Source organism: Hippopotamus amphibius, chromosome 6, assembly GCF_030028045.1.
Source record: "Hippopotamus amphibius kiboko isolate mHipAmp2 chromosome 6, mHipAmp2.hap2, whole genome shotgun sequence".
NCBI lineage: Eukaryota > Metazoa > Chordata > Mammalia > Artiodactyla > Hippopotamidae > Hippopotamus > Hippopotamus amphibius.
This window is the reverse complement of record NC_080191.1, coordinates 133,049,407-133,065,821: the sequence shown is the minus strand read 5'-3', so window position 1 is coordinate 133,065,821 and position 16,415 is coordinate 133,049,407. Positions and strand designations below refer to the sequence as shown.

General features: G+C 40.5%; 1 protein-coding gene across 3 annotated transcripts in view; it reads right to left on the bottom strand.

Annotated features, from left to right (window-relative positions):
• ARHGEF26 (Rho guanine nucleotide exchange factor 26) overlaps nucleotides 1-16,415 on the bottom strand; it is a 135,390-nt gene that overhangs the window by 25,908 nt on the left and 93,067 nt on the right. The gene's annotated exons all lie outside the window — the stretch shown is intronic.

Sequence of the window (16,415 nt, the reverse complement as noted above, 5' to 3'; positions counted from 1 at the left end):
TTCTACAACCCACTCACTCCACCACCTTTCCCTCCTCCATCCTTAAACCCTTCATAAGCTCTCATTCATGCTCACTTAATTATCCAACTTGAATTTCTTGATACCTAGTTATAATCACTCCTTGCATACACACTCATTTCCTTGGCAAATCCCAACTCTGGTTAGACATGGCTCCCCTTTGTTCTCTATCTGTACTCTATCTGAACACGGCAGAGCTCAATAATAACTGCTGCATAAGTGGATGACCAAGCAATACATTCTAGTGTATTCTAGGAACTGAATAATAAATGCAAACATATGAACTCAAGGAGAGCTAAGAGATAAAAAAAAAAAAAAAGAAATCCTTGTGCCCAACTATACTACGAATTTCAGAATAGGCCATTTTGTTCAAGATTTCTTAGAAGTTTTTTCATTCGGTGGTGGGCATCTGTCTCTCAACCACTGCCTTGTAACTCCTTTAAAAACTTTATAATCATTTTTAAAATTTAGTTTGATAGATTCTCCCCCGCAAAAAAAACCCCAGCAAACACAGTTATATCACCTATAAAAGTAAAATACTGCCTTTTGATCAAGCCTGTTTGTTGCTAGGGTAATCATTTGTATCAACTGAAAGTTCACATGGCAATTTCATCTCCAAAGCCTACAGACCAGCACAACTGCACTCAGAATATATAAAATATTTCTCATATCAAAATAAGACTTATCAAAGTTCACATGATTTTTATTAAAGAAGAAAGCAGTGTAATACACTTTACATACAAAAAACATTATATTTTTAAAAGACTGTGTTTATCAGAAACAAAGCAGTCAATTTTTGGCAGAGCAGGTGTTGGGCTGCACCCTGCAGACCTACAAGCCTTGCAGATGCCCAGTCTTGAGACCAAAGAAAGAGCCCGGAAACAGTGACAGAGACGTCAATGGCTTATTGGAGAGGGGATCTCACACATCCGAAATGTCTGCACCACGCGCTGCAGACAGCAGGCAGGATAGGGCAGCAGTCTTCATTGCGCGGGGAAAGAGGCTACCATTTATAGGGGGGGAAGAGATGTCAGGTGGGCTCCTCAGTTACCAGGGAAACCAGCAGCTGGGGTACGTCCCTTACAGCCCCTCAGGTTAACGACCATCAGGAGGGCAGATGTTTCTCTTTAATAAACCAGCAGCTGAAATCACTCTGGCCTGATGATTAGATCACCAGCTGGGGCAGGGGGCAAGCACGCTCCTGTAGGGTGTAGGTGGCACTGGTCCAGCAGGGGATGCACAGAGAGCAAGAGAAGAGCCATCTTGAGTGGCCTGATCACACAGCAGGTAAGGCTTATAATACTGTCTAGACATCTCAGACACAGATGTAATAAAAGCCAGGACTCGGGATAAAACCAAAAGGCAGAAAATAAAGACAAAAGCAAAACCTCAACAACAACGTCAAAAACAAGAGAAAAAAAACCAAGATGCACAAGGACTTGCTTGTTACTGTTCTCTCTCTGCACTTCCAAGTTACTCTTTTGGCCCAACTCACAAGTTTAAAAAGATGACCTTTTAGTTAAAGACACCCATTTCCAGTTAAAAATAATTCTGTTTCAGAGAGAGAAATCCAAGTTCCTTAATGTTGTGCACATGGGGCATTTATGCAGTGCCCTAAATAACGATATTGCATAGGTATTCTTTGCATTGCTGAAGAAATAAAAGGCAAAGAAATCTATATGCTATAAAGCCATCATTCAAGATGACTCAAGTTCCAAAAAGTCTTCAGCACAAAGTGGCTTTACCACTAGGCAGTCCCCAACAGAATCCAAGACCAAGAGGTCATAGGAAACTAATGTAAACAAATATGAAAAATCTAGTTGTCCTTTTTTCTTTTCCTCTTAATTTTCAGTGTTCCTATTTTCCCCAGTGTTTGCCTAAATACAAACAACACCAGCTAGTATATTACATTGGTGTGTTGAATCTTTGTCTTTGGGGGGTAATTAGAGACAGAAATAGTAGACAAATTAATAGAATGTGTTTTCAACTGTTCTCTTAAGCCATGACAACTACAATGCCATTAAGACCTAGGGTAACCGTTTGACCCAGTTTATGCCTGTGGTCCTCTCAAATGCCTAGCTGGGATGATAAAGAGCAGATGCCTTACTTACAGCTGTGTGAGTTCACCTCAAGGTATCCATGGCTACACATCTGTACGTCTGCATCATTTAATGTACCTGGACACGGAACATCCCCACTGTTTTACCTTCTGTATCCAAAATAGGATGCAGGAAACAAGTCTGCTTTTTTTTTTTTTTTTTAAACTGATTCAATAGTGGTCACCCAGTAACATTATTTTATCTAGACCTGCAAACATCTTCATTATGTAATACATAATGTCCACAACTTCTTCACTACTCCTTTAATGAATTTAATACAATAAAACCTGACTTAACAGCAATCAAGTAAGTTGATTATTTATCCTTGTCAGCTACTATTCAAATCTGATGGAATAAAAACTGAAAAGGAGCTCACTCTTGCTAGCGTGTCTGTGCTCTCTCACACACAGACACACTTACACACTTAATCTCAGAAAGGTTCAAAACAATATCTTCCCCTCTCGGAATCTGCTAAATACTACATGAAATCCACTCTCCTCATGTCAGCCAGCACCTACTCTTTCTCTTGTGCTAATGCAGGAGGATAACTGTTAAAATATGTGCTCAAGCAGAAGGAAGAGGAGCAAATCCACTGGAATCATCCCACTCCCTCTCCTGCCCACCCCGCCGTGTCCAGTAGGTGTAAAGCAAGCTCCGCTGGGTTGGGAGAGATGCCCCTTTCTCCTAGGGAAGTTGTTGCTAATCGGACTTGTTTCCTCCATTTAGCAAACATACGGTTTACATAGTCTCTGAAACAATTCAGGTCATGTCATTAGGAAGTTAAACTGCTCAGAAAAAGGCAAATGGAAAAACCATCTTTCCTAGCATGGAGAAGTTTATATGTAGACTTCCTCTGATTGTCTTAGACGTGCTCCAAGTTTACCAGCTGCTCATCAAACAAGCGGTGGCTTTGTGCAAGCAGAGGCTCCTACCAGGCGCAGGAATCAAATCTATATCCAAGCCTGTTGCTCTGTGGAGTAAACAATGAGGGGTCTCCCTGTTGAAACCCACTTAAAGTCCTAGTAACCTTTGTTGAGACTCCTTTCTTTTCTTTTTTTAACAAGATAAAAAACTATCAGTAGAGAACAGGATATGGTGGTAAATAAATACCTCAATTATCCTTTCCTCAGAAGGCATTCTTTTGCTAAGCACCTAGGTAGCGTTTGGTTCTACTTCATGCAACCTAACAGCATGGGCTGAAAACTGATACGCCCTTTTGTGAACAGCACATTTCTTAAAGTGATTATTATGGAGCACTTTTAACTTTCTCCCCCATAAATTTCTATAAAGGTGGGAATTTTTTCATCATGGGCATATATTTATTACTTTTAAATAAGGACAACATTCACAACTGCATACAACATACACACATTTTTAGAATACCAAAGCCGCATTATGTACACACGGAGTGGAGAGTGCAGCATGACAGACACCCAGCTCAGCACAGGACTTACTTTGGGAAGGAGAGAGAGGAAGAAGGGATGATGATGGAGAGGCTTTAGGTGTACCTGCAGTGTTACATCAAGGCTTGTTTAAAAAGAGATCTGACAGTGAGATCGCAAAACATTTATATCTGTGAAACCTGGATGATAGGCATGTCAGTGTTTGATAATTTTCTGTATGTTTGAAATATTTTGCAATTCAATGTAAAAAAATTTAATAATAAATGCACAGATGTGAAGACTATCATCATTCCAGTTGTCTGTGGATGCCTGAGGGTACAGGTGAAGGGACTCTTGGGCAATGGAATTTTTTTCACCCTACAAACAACTGATTTTGTGCAGATAACATCACTGACTGAAAATATGTTACAAGGTAAGAGTGAATTCACTGAAGTGGCAGGGTTAAAAAAAATGACAATTAAAAAAGGCTTTTCTGAGACTTCCCTGGTGATCCAGTGGTTAAGACTCTGTGCTCCCAATGCAGGGGGCCCGGGTTCGATCCCTGGAGAGGGAACTGGATCCTGCATGCCACAACTTAAAAAAAAAAAAAAAAAAAAATTCCCGCATGCCACAACAAAGATCCTATTGCTGCAACTAAGACCCAGTGCCGCTAGCTAAATAAATAAATAAATCACACAAACAAATAAATAAAACTCTTTTACATATATGAATGAATAACACTCAGAAAATATAATGGAAGAAATGATCTTATTTAAAATAGACACAAAACCCACAGAATATTTAGGATTAAACTTAAAGAGTTTCTCTTATATGAAGACAGGTTTCAAATACTTTAGAAGAAGGCCTGAATGGATAGAAAAGTTTGATATTAGAGAAGTATCAATTCTTCCTAAATTTTAACACAATCTCATTGGAAACATCTCAGGGTTTTGGGGAGCAGCAAGGAGGGAGAATAAGCAAGCGGACTCTAAAACATACAAAAAATAAACATGTAAGAACAGAGTGTGAAAAAAAATGAGTGAACAAGCCATATGATATATTAAAACCATATTTTAAAGCTACAGTAATTCAAAGACTGAGACTTACAGGTATTAGCTGACATAGATGGACTAGTGAAACAGAACAGTGGGTTCACAAATTGACCCAAAACACATCTGGGAATATACTACATGATTTAAGTGACATTTCAAATCTGCGGAATACTGATGGTTTAGTCGACGAATCATATTGGGATGTCTGGAGAAACATCTGAAAAATTTTCAAAAGCTGTATCCCAATCTCATTCCATAAACCAGGGTACTTCCTTGGACCCAAGCTCTGGATTCGTAAGAGTCTTGAGAAAAGGTGGTGATGGAACAGGTCTTTCTGTGGGGCCTTGTGTCCAGGGGGGTACTTTTAAACAGGCAATTACTTAACCCTTATGAGCAAACATCTTAGGTACATAATAAGGATGACTGGGAATGAGAAATAGGTTAGAGGACCAAGATAGAACCAGGAGTAGGAAAGCAAAGCAGAGATGGGGAAAGTGAGCAAAAGGGTTAGGCTATAAAGACCAGCTTTCCCACCCCCTCTGCTTAAGTCAGCCTTAACTGTCAGTTGTCTCACCATCCACCTTGCGTTGTTCTCGAATTTCCTTTCAGAGCCAAAATCTGACAGGCTGGAAGAAGAACTTCCAATTCTTCCTTTTGTAAAAGAGTTAAATTTAAAAGAAAAGATGCTAGCAAGGATTATCCAAAACAAACTGCAATGATTTTCCACATCTATTGTCAAGAAGAACATTTACTTTTTACCTGTTCAATAGCTCCTTTTCCACAGGCTTTGTTTAAAGCATTCACGCAGCTTCCCTGTCCTGAAAACATCTTTATTTGAATCTGCTGGTGAAAAGACAAATGTCTCCTGAGCTAGTAGCTGCCTGCACTTTCTCAGACCCTTGTGCTCACATGCCAGTGAAACTGCTCCCCAAAGTCATGGCAGCCCAACACCCCACAAATCCAGTGACCTGGATGTCACCACTATTCTTGACATCTACAGAATTTGATGAGGTTGAGCACCTGTGACATCCTGAAACTCTATTTTCCTCTTCTAATGCCTTCTACAATAGTTCTAAGTCACCCTTTTTTATGGCCATTCTCCAAGATCCTCTCCTAGACCCTCCTGCTCTTCTCTCAGGGATTTATAACGACTCTGCCATTCTCCCTGAGGGCAGATTCACAAAAGTCCATGGGGTTTTATAAAATCAAAGAGATTCTTCCCACTTCCCTTCAAGGCATGTACAAGAATTCTTCCTCTGTGGATTTCAACTTGTTTCCCTTCCACTTCTGAAAACAAGATTAGTAAATCCCTACACTTGATCTTGTGCTTAACTGGAATAAGAATACCCTAGTTAAACATTTCTAGGATGGAGGAGATTGGATTATGCTGAAATTTACTTTGAGTTAGAGGATAAAACACTTTTTTCACATGACTGAAGTTGATTTCAATTTTTTTTTTTTTTGAAGTTGATTTCAATTTTAAATCTTGGTTTAGAATTACACAAATTTTTACTAGAATAATATACAATTTTAAAGTAATGAAGTACAGTATAACAGGTAAGAGTACAGACTTGATTGAGAATGTCTGGTAAGAATCCCAATTCCATCACTCACTGGCTTTACTGATCCTCTCTGTGTTTCCTCATATGTAAACTGGGGATAACAATACAGAGATCTCTTAGAACTGTTGGGAGGATTAAATGAGATAATAAATCTATTATCTCTTTTGCTTGTAAAGCTCTTACAATCATGCTTGGCTTACAGTCAGTAAATGTTATTAGCTTTTATTTTAAATCTTCCTGCAGAACACCACGCCTTTAAATTGCCTGACATTTTGTTAAAAGCCTAATAATTACAGGTGTTTTGCAAATGAGTAAGTGGCCTAAGCATAATCAGAGGTAAATACCTGTGTCAACAAATTCATCCCTTGGCAGGGGCTCTGAGCAGCGAAACAAGGCATGATATTTACCCAAAATCTGATTTCAAACACGCTTACTTGCTCAGTTCCTCAGAGTAATTCTGAAGGCTAACAAACATGCCACATGTATGTTATGAACACTAACCTACAAGTCTTTGTGAACAGTTTTCATTTCTCTTAGGAGGCATCATTGAATGGACTTGCTGGGTCATATGGTAAACTGCTTAACTTTTAAAGAAACTGCCAGACCACTTTCCAAAGTGGCTGCATCATTTTACATTCCCACCAGCAGTGTATTAGGGTTCCAGTTTCTCCACATCCTCAGCAACACCATCTCTGTCTGTGTTATAATCATCCTAGTGGCTGTGAAGTGGTATCTAATTTTGGTTTTAACTTGCATTTCCCTAATGACTAGTGATGCTGAGCATCTCTGCATGCTTAGACATTTGGGTATCTTCTTTGCTGAAATATCTATTCAAATTTTTGCCCACTTAAACACTGAGCTGTCTTACTATTGAGTTTCAAGAATTCTTTATGTAAGCTGGATATAAGTCCTTTATCAAGTATGATTTCAAAATATGTTATCCCAGTCTGTCACTTGTCAATTCATTTTCTTAATGATTTTTTTTTCTATTATGTAAGTTTCAGATGTACATTGCTCAGATGTACCACTTTATAGCACAGCCGGCTTCTTTAAAAGAATAGAGACTAGACTCCCAAAAGGGAAAAATAAAACATGCCACATGCTTCCTATCACTGTCGAGAGTATAACAAATAGTGGAGATGAGGGCCACATTCGTTGGTAAGGTAAGGATCTGCTGTGATTCACTGTCACCCAAGAAGATGGCCAATGATTCACAACAGGACCAGAAAGCCTCCATTCTTGTCACCACGGACCTCCAGATTCCACAACCTGGGACCTCCCTGCCACAGGACATCCTGAACCCGTGGTCCTTGACAAAAAGGAGATGGGCAGGTCCAAGAGACTGTCCGGCCCTACCCTCTTTGGCATGACCAGAACTAAGCAAGCTCTGAAGAACAAGTAGGCAGCTTCTGAAGTTGGTGACTCCAAATTACGGGAGCAACGCCCACAATCCAATCCAGGTTTATCTCCACTGACCTCCTTGAGTGAAGGGAAAAATATACTGAGTTCACTTTTTTCAGCCTCAAAGTTATAGTGTCTCCTAATCAGATATGAGGGATGGTACAAGAAAATCGCTACTACAAACATGTACATAGGTTTCACTTCAACATATAAAAGAAAAAGTCAATCAATGGTTATCCTTCACTCACTTGCCATCTGATATGGGTTCTTGATGAGAAGGAAGAGGCATAGCATTAAACATATTTATTTCTAAGGCCATATTTCAGAGATTTGGCCTTGGAGTGCATCAAACCTTCAGCTGTGTAGCAGTGGCTTAAGGTTTCAAACCATTTTTTTTTAAAAAAAAAGAAAGTATTCTAGAAGCAGAAGGGCAATAATTTGGTTTGTGCAAATCTTCAGGGAGATACACAATACTAGGAATAATGATGATATTCAGCAGGTATCGGTCCCTCGGCAGGGACTATTCACTGTGTTAAGAGCTCTGTGTGCATTACCTCAGTTAATTCCAGGAAGACGATGACATTGTTATCCCCATGATACAGATGAGAACACTGAGACTCTGAAAGATGAAAGGCAACTTGCCCCAGGATTTTGAGCACAGTTCTGTCTGACCTCAGACATCATACTGTGCTTCTCAGCTGATGCAGCTTTTGACACTGAATGGCAACATCGACTCTTCTTACAGACACAGAGGAAACAATACTCTTACTACTCACAATGTCAGGGGATCAAGAGTATGTGGGGAGGCGAGAGAACAAGAGGAGGAAGAGGAAAGGGGGCTCTCACTTCTCTCTGACCCCATCGCTCCATCTTAATCTTAGAACCCAATCCAAGTGGTAAGAAACAACCAAGTTTATGTTCCAGGAATAAAAGTACTTTGAGTTAGAGTCTTATTGCCTTTTCTTTACCTAAGACACTCAAAGTTAATTTCCCGTGGAAGGAATTTATTCTGCAGAGGCAGAGGGACAATGCCAGGTGGCCTCAGCTTTCTATAATGGGAAAGCTGTCAAAATGGAAAAACTCAAAATGGGGCCAAATCAGGCCATGAACCTTTCCAGGGAGCCTGCACCGCTTTAAGCTACTGGGTATTCAAACTACTTAGGAAAATGCAAGTTCTAACTTAAATCTCAGAACTCCTGATAATGATCAGGTAGAATTCTATGACAGAAAATCCTTTTTTTTTAAACCCGAGGATTTGTAATGTGTCACAGAGTTCAAGTTATGTCAATATACACAATAATTATGGAACTAGGAATCAGGAAGTGGAAAGCTTCTGTCTTAAATAACTGTGGGAAGGAAATGTTATGAAAAGGAAATGTCTTCCCCACACTCTGACACTAGATTAGCTCAAGGTAGAGGAAAGCTCACAAATGCAGTTTGGGACAACTTCTAATTTTCTCCTACAACCAATAAAACTATAACTATAGTCACTTAACAAAAACTTGCTTTGAAAAAGGTGTTTATCAAAACAAATAAAAAAGGCACAAGTATCTAGGCTATTTTTCCCAATAACATTACAGGATGGCAGAAAGAAAACTATTCTAGAAAAATGAAACTGGGAAGTAATGTACATAATCACTAAGACGAGGTTGTGGAGTCGCAGACTCAGATTAAAACTCTGACTCTGCTGAGAGAACTCGAAAAAGACTTTCTCTCTCTCTGCCTCAGTGTCCTCATCTGTAAAATGGAAATAATACTTGGTTGCTGTCATAAATCAATGATACGTTCGTATACACTCTGAGCACCGTGAATGGCACATTGTAACGCTCAATAATACAGGCTCTTATCATCATTATTACTATTACTACTCATCTAACTATTGGGAACACCCAGAAACATCATGGCTAGATCGTCAGTGGGTACCAAATTCAGGAGAAGAATGAAAAAAACAAATCAGGAAACGATTACATTTACTGGTATAGATAACAAGACCAGACTAGATTTCTGCATTCTTTTGGAATTGTGCCCAACACCCAGTCCAGGCCAATCTATTTGCAGCTCTAAATGTGTTCAAGGGAACAGCAGGGCTGGTCAGAGAAAAAAGGCACCACCAGGCTTCCCTGGTGGCACAGTGGTTAAGAACACACCTGCCAATGCAGGGATCACGGGTTTGAGCCCTGGGCTGGGAAGTTCCCACATGCTGCGGAGCAGCTAAGCCCATGCACCGCAACTACTGAGCCTGCGAGCCACAATTACTAAGTCCACGTGCCGCAATTACTGAAGGCTGCACGCCTAGAGCCCGTGCTCCACAACAAGAGAAGCCACTGCAATGAGAAGCCCTCGCACTGCAACGAAGAGTAGCCCCTGCTCGCTGCAACTAGAGAAAGTCCATGCGCAGCAACAAAGACCCAATGAAGCCAAAAAGAGATACATAAATAATAAAATAAATCTTAAAAAATAAAAAAAGGCACTACCAAGGAGATACTCACATGAACCACAGCTGGAGGACTAACACCAGCCAAAGGGAAGTGGGTTCTAAATCTCCAGTCACTTCTGTCTTTTTTGAACCTACCCCCAACCCCATTTATCTTAAAGGCAACATGTTAGTTATTTTAAAAAGCTCTTGGGAATTCCTTGGTGGTCCTGTAGTTAGGACTCCACGCTTCCACTGTAGGGAGCACAGGTTTGATCCCTGGTCAGGGAACTAAGATCCCACAAGACACGCAGAGCGGAGTGACAAAAAAATAAAAAATAAAAAATAAATAAAACAAAACTCTTCTTGTTTTCCAAACTACCCATGTTAATTGGTTTCTGTGGAAAAGAGGGTTTCCTAGTTGTGGTTGGAACTGTCTACGATCTAATCAGCTACCATCTTTCCCTACTTCATGGATGAACTAAAACAACCCTGGCTGTCTTACTCCCCTCTGTCATATGCTGGCTTTCCCAGCCTCCTTTATAAGGACAAGTCTTATGACCCAAGACTGATGCATGAGATACAAAAAGTCTTCTGAAGATTGTCTGGGAGAGGTTTTGCTCTGCTGATAAAAAGAAAAGCCACTAGAGAAAAGAGTCCCTTTGGCCAGGCTCTATTCCTCACCCTTGTCTCCCTCCTGTGGCCTCGAATGAAATCATAATGCCTGCGCCTGCAGGAGCCACCCGCAACCATGAAGCTGTGTGCACAGGGGCAAAAAGTGAAGAGAACACAGTGCAGCCAAAGAACGGGAAGGGGCTGGGTTACTGGTGACCCCTGGACCCGGACTACCCCACCCTCGGTCTTCATGTTTGGTGAGACAGGTAAATGCCTTAATTGCTTGAACCACTGAGATTTGGGGATCCTGTTACCTGTATCCAAAAGTCTTCCTAAATGATCCAACAGTGAATCTCCTAAAGGGGAATGGAGTTTGCAGGGTTTCTCAAACTCATCTGACTTCTTATGTATGTGTGTGTATGTGAGTGTGTGTGTGTGTGTGTGATAAATCAAAATTTTTATTGTTTAAACCCTTTTGTATGGGTAGCTCAAAACATTAGTTGACATAATAGTACAAAAGAAAAAGAAAAAAAAAAAACTTCCTCCATAGAGCATAGTTTTGCAAATACAATCCTAAATGTTTTCAGATTGAGGTTACGTGTCAGGTTACGTGTCATTTATAGATTAAGTTTACAGGTAAAATTCCAGAAGATGTGAGAAGCCACATGATAAAGGTCCAGATTTGTTTTCACCAAAGTTAGTTAAAACTGAATATAAAATGGAACAGAATACAAAAATCATATATCTTTTAAAAATAAAAGAGAATTCAGAGAAATTTTAGCTTGGGTGTGGAATGGGGGAAGGCTGCCCACTGGGTAATACAGTCACTTACTTGTTTATAATTAACCATCTAGCTGATTGGTTTGCATTTGACAGACATTTATAAAATGGTCATTACAGGCCAGGCACAGGCTCTGCACTGAGGATGCAAAGGTCAACATGACAGACGTGAACACATAGTAACACAAATATTATGACAGAGGAAGTGCAGGGTTCTATGGGAACACAGAGCAGCAGAAATCAACCCACTCTAGAGCAATGGAGAAGAGCTCCCCGTGGATGCGGCAATTAATCTAAGACCTAAAGAATGAAAAGGACTTTGTCTAGAAAAGATGTGGGGTGGAATGAGGTTATGGGGTAGGGAGAGTATTCCAGGCAGAGAAAGGAGCACCAGCCAGGTCCTGGGGACCAGAAGTAGGGTTCAGTGAGGCATTTATGCTGAGTGCAAGGTGGGACCACGGAAAGGCTGTTTCCAAAGGACAAACTGAATCTTTTAAAAAGCACACTCTGGCTGTGGAATGTAAATGGATGCAGGGATGAGGGCATGAATCCAGTTATGTGTCTGTTCCAGGCGAGCTGAAGGTGGTGGTACAAGGGCGTGGCAATGTGTGAGGAAAGAAGTTGTTCCATCGTGCATATAAGATGGGGACTGGATGGATGGGGGGCACAGCGAGGAAAAGGATAAAGTTTCAGGTTTACTGTGGAGCAACTGGGTGGATGGAGGTGCCCTTTACTAAGGAGGGAACAGACCCTGGAGAAGGAACAAGTAGAAGATCTGGACATGAAGGTAACCTGAGAAATCTCCAAATAGAGCTGTTCAAGTCACATGACCATGATGACATTCAGAAATCTTTGGAAAATGGTATTAACGTTTAAAAAAAAAAAAAGTGTGTTGCAGAACTAGCTAAGACATTACAGCACATTTCTTCACTGTATGTTTAAGTGAGGCAGTAGTGATGTGCCAAGGAGTAAAGAGGTTGAACTGTGTTCTCCAAAAAATATGTTGAAGCCCTAAACCCTAGTGCCGTGCACGTGACCTTATTTGGGAATAAGGTCTTTGCAGATGGAATCTGTTAAGATGAGATCATTCTGGATTAGGGCGGACCTTAAATCCAATAACTGGTATCTTTATAAGGAAAGCAAGATTTCAAGACACACAGAGACACAGGAGGCAAGAAGGCCAGATGAAGGCAGAGGCACAGACTGGAGTTATGTTACCACAAGCCAAGGATCCTGGGGGGCCACCAGGAACAGAAGCAAGGAAGGATTCTCTCCTGGAGCCTTTGGAGGTGTGTGACCCTGTCAGTTTCTTGACTGTGGAATTCTGCCTGCAGAACTATGAGAGAATAAATGCCTATTGTTGTCAGCCACCCAATGTATGGTACTTTGCTACAGGAGCTGTAGAAACTATCAGGGAGAAAGACTTTGTTTTTAGCTTCAGAAGAAATTGGAAAGGAAGACGTAAGCCAGAAATAAGGCACTGAATGAAACCAGTAAGACAGTTAACTATCTTGCAAAATAAGTGTTTGTGGAGTCTGAACCTATTTAGGTCTTGAATTCAGTTTTCACATTCTGAAACTGGGGACAACAGTTCTTAATCCATAAGGTTGTACATGGGGGTGTAGTCTGTGCATTGTAATGGATGACTAATTATATATGTTATCACTGGGCACAAAGTGGATATTATAACAAGTTATTCATTAATCTATGAATACAACATGGTGATCTATTCCTTTTTTATTACAATATTACTGCTATTGCTGTATCAGTTCTGATAAGTTCACACATCTTCAATCCTCCGAAGGCAAAGCTGGTAGACAGTTTGCCATCATTCTAGTACACTGGTTCTCAGCTGGGGGACATATGACAATGTCTGGAGACAGTTTTGGTTGTCACAATGGGAGAGAGGTGCTATTAGCAAACAGTAGGTAGAGGCCGGGGATGCTGCTAAAACACCCTACACAGCATAGGGCACCCCCTGCAACAAAGAACTGTCAGGCCTGAATAGTGCCAAGTTGAGAACTCTGCTCTAGAAGTACCCAGACAACCTTCAGTCAAAGCTTCAAGTACTAAGAATTCACTTTCTCATCCAAGGTAGTCAAACTGATCACATATCCTTCTGAAATGTGATAGAACAGACTATCAATACAGTGACTCACAAGCAGCCCAGAACTAATGGAAACTTTAAACTTCTTTTTGATAGTCTAAAAAAGAGTGAAAATTCCTGTCCTAGAAGACAGCGGCCTGGTCACTAGCCGCTCTGCAAGCACGAGCAGCGATACACAGACACACACGGCAGAGCTGAGGCGGCCATACACCCCATCCGCCAGCATAAACCATCTCAGCACAAACCATCGGAGGAGGAAGAGCCACTGTCCTCCCAAGCAGTCCCTCCCAGTAGCTGGGGAGCTTCCCTGAGGCTGAAAACCACTGGAGACCCAGAAACTAAGCTCCTTGACTGAACCCTGGAATTATAATTAAGCAGTGGGTGGCTGGGTCAGTCCTACAGAGCTGGCAAAGGTAGTTATCTTTTATCTGTAGCTCGTAGCCAAGCCTAAATTATTGCCTCATTCAAAGCTGCTGTATCTCCTTCGTGGCTGCCTCTGGCATGCGAAGCATTTGTAGTTGCCTCCTGGAAGCTATAATGTAAATACGGCTGTGCATATTGTATATTTTTAACCAAGCCTGTTTATCAAGGCTCTGTGGTCTGCTTGTCACCCTCACCACATGTTCAGGTCGTAAACAACTTGAACCTCCGATGCTATTCTCAGTCAAGAGCACCTTAGAAATATAATGAGCTAACTGGTAAGGGCAAGAAAATCTCAGTTTTGGTCAAGGCAAAGTTAGGTACTCAGGGTTGCCCTCTCCACTGAAGCTGTATTTCTTTCTTTTATTAGCAAAGAAGTTCAAACATATCTAAGGAAGTAAATGTGGGACAGCTCACAGTGCAACATTTAATATAACGGCAAAATCTCCTGTGGAGGGCAAAGTACACTGCTATGTAGAATAGCATATACCTTAATTCTAACTTTCAAAAGTCTATATTTACTGGGTTCTAGGCAAGTTCAAGAACAAAAGTTGTGCCATGTTGATTTAAATACCCTTAATGTTTTCATCACCATAATCAAAACTACGTTTATATTTAACATTGGCTTGGTACTGTCAATGTATATTTTATCATTAAAATTGAAAGTTCAGTTAAAGCTTTTGGTTCACTGAGATAGAACAAATATTTCAACAGCTGGAAGATGTTAAAAGTCAAGAGTTCTGGCATTTGAAGAGTCATATATAATTACCCTCCTCTAAAAACAAAACATCACAAAGAAAGCCAAAGAAATATACTATCTCATAGGAAACTAACAAAACACAAAAATACAAAAATTATAATTCCTCTCCTATCTGAATTTACAAGATTTAGCTACTAGAACTATTTAAATTGCCCCAGGTAAGAGAAATAATTTCTCCTTGAAGTGACGGGAACACTGTTTTCCTAAGTATGAAAAATACTCCTCAGCATCTTTAGGTATTCATTGTTGCCCATTAGGGCTTTTCAGGGCAGACCATACAACGTTTTCATTTCACCTCGACAGCCCAGCAGCTGAAATAATTCATAATACAGTTCGATTCAAAGGAGCAGAAAGAAAAGCTCAATCTCTGTTTCAATTCAGTTTGAATTTTCAAGCTAAAAAGTCAGCAACTCAGAAGTAGAATTCAAATAAATATTTCATGATAAATTTGGACATTAAGTTTACACGAGGGTGAGTCAAAAATTATCAGCACTCTGGCTGTAGAATTTATTTTCATTAACTTTTAGAAAAGACAAATACATCATTTTTCGACATAATCTCCTTGCTTTTCAATACACTTTGTCCTTCTGTCAACAAGCTTTCATATTCCCTCATTAAAAAATGTTTTAGGCTGAGCTGCGAGCCACGAATGCACTGCTGTTTTCACTTCATCAGAAGTGAACCTTCGTCCTCGTAGGGCTACTTTCAGGGGACCAAACAGGTGAAAGTCCAATGGAGCAAGATCAGGACTATAGGGAGGATGCTTTAACACCTCAAAATGAAGTTTCTGCAGACTGTCGACAGTGTGGGCAGAAGTGTGTGGATGTGCACACTCTCAGACCACAAAAAATGCATCACTGAACACTGTTCTTATTTCATGCAAATAAGAAGTGGGGCATCCATTTTTGCTTGCACCACAGTTACAAATGAACTGATGTAACACGTTCACATTGTACAACAGTGACTGGGGAGACAGTAGCCTCGAACGGAAAGCACTGATAAGACAGTGTGGCCAACAGAAGTTTTAATATAACCAGAGTGTGTATAATTTTTGACTCACCCCTGTATTTCACCAAAGGCTGTTCCCATGATCTCTTTACCTTGTCTAAACTGTACCCCGTGAAATAACTACTGCTACTCCTACCACATGCCAGCAATTCAGCCTCCCTTCATTTGCCCTCATACGTGGAAGCAACAAACCACATATTTATATTTTCATTCTAAATTCATATTCTAGGAAAGACGGACTATTTATGGAGAAACAGCAGGAAAATATTTTATAATCCTACATAGATTGAGCACATTTAATAAAGAATGTTCCGAGACAGGCAGAGCTAAGGGGAGTGTGTGTATCTGTGTGTGTGCTTTGAGTGGAAACAGTTAGAACAAATGCCATAAAGAAAAGACTTGTACAGTATTCCTCCTGGAAGTGTCCCTAGAGGAGGACCTGACTACACAACCAGAAGTCTAAAGTAAGGAATAAACACTCTGCCAACCACGGGATTGACTTTCTTCCCTGAAGCAGGGAGTACCGGAGTATTGCTAACATCCTCCCACACACGGGGAAACTTTTTTGGACTAACAATCTTTAAGAGCTGCGGATTTTAACTTAAGCGACAAGAAGCACTGGAGTTGCGCCCCAGCTTGTTCTCAAACAGAGCAACTTTTATCTGTTTTATACAAAGGTTCTACAGCAGAAGAAGTGTGAAAAATGCTGATGGAGAATCATAAGAGGCTTGCTTCCCCAGGGATGTCAAGAGACTCCAATGACATGAGCATGTGAAATGCTTAGAAAAGAGGTTTGCA